The sequence below is a fragment of the Seriola lalandi genome, unplaced genomic scaffold (assembly GCF_002814215.2).
Source record: "Seriola lalandi dorsalis isolate HSWRI2012SDOR001 ecotype SW California unplaced genomic scaffold, Sedor1 jcf7180002026637, whole genome shotgun sequence".
Lineage (NCBI taxonomy): Eukaryota > Metazoa > Chordata > Actinopteri > Carangiformes > Carangidae > Seriola > Seriola lalandi.
The window spans coordinates 1-1,028 of NW_019497283.1; the positions used below are offsets into that span (position 1 = coordinate 1).

Below are 1,028 nucleotides of genomic sequence, written 5' to 3' on the forward strand. Positions count from 1 at the left end.
TGGGTACATGTAGTCCAGGCCAGAGGAACTGGCTGAACAGAAGAGGGGAGTGGAGCTGGAGCGAAGGGAGGACCAACAGCACTGGATGAGGGGCCAAGCTGTTCATTGTCTGGAGGAGGAGGAGAAGGCAGACCCTGCTGGAGGGCTCAGGCTGCTCCTCTGGGACATTGAAGTTTAAGGGCTGTCCTTATCCCACCTGTACCAAAGACAGACCCTTTGCTGAAGAGTCTGGCCAGCACCTGGAACACACAGACAAACCCTGTTTCAGGATTTCCAGCTTTCATTAAAAGATAAATCACAGTACAGTACTCTTACCACTGAGTTCTCATTTTAATTCAAAGAGCTGGATGTTGGTTTGAGCCATCAACCTCAGGCTGGTCAGCACTGCCTCTCTAATGGCCACATAGTCTTCGAGGATGAGGGACGACCAAGTCCTTATGGTCACTCTGGACCACGTGGCCACTGGCCTCCACCAGGCGGCTGGCACTGGGCCAGTTTGCAGGGCCTGAGTTCAGTTCAAGAAAACAGCTGAAAGATAATCATAGAGAGCAGTGTGTGTTGATATAGATCTGATATTCATTAGAGGAAACAGTGATAACTGAAGTAAATCTCACCTCTGGAGACTCCAACCTTGAACTGTATCCTAAAGCTGCCTCTCCTGGTATCTGGGAGGGAAGACAACTTGCTATTTGTCCAGCTCTGTCTGGCAGGTGTTGGAAGTACTTGGCACTGGCTTGAAGAAAAAGGTTTTGGACCAAAAATGAATTTTATGTTTGCATGAAATGATCATACACAACATACTTAATCACAAACTATGAGACACACGCATGTACCTGGGATGAACTATGTAAGGTGGAAACCAGCAGGCTGACCCCGCCCTTTGTCAGCCTACCGGCCTCTGTGTACAGCTGCACACCTGGTGGATCCTGAATGCAGCTGAGGTGGCACCTCTGTGTCTCCATATGTCATGGATGCAGACAGAGAGAGAGAGAGAGAGAGAGAGAGAGAGAGAGAGAGAGAGAGAGAGA

The 1,028-nt window shown here is 49.3% G+C and overlaps 1 long non-coding RNA gene across 1 annotated transcript; it reads right to left on the minus strand.

The window, feature by feature from the left end:
- Positions 1–8: 8 nt before the first annotated feature.
- Positions 9–997, minus strand: LOC111646001 (uncharacterized). Its single transcript, XR_002759927.2, has 4 exons — positions 834–997; positions 615–733; positions 316–528; positions 9–239 (listed from the first exon to the last, which is right to left on the minus strand). It is a non-coding gene; the product is annotated as an uncharacterized LOC111646001 (long non-coding RNA).
- Between the last annotated feature and the right edge of the window lie 31 nt (positions 998–1,028).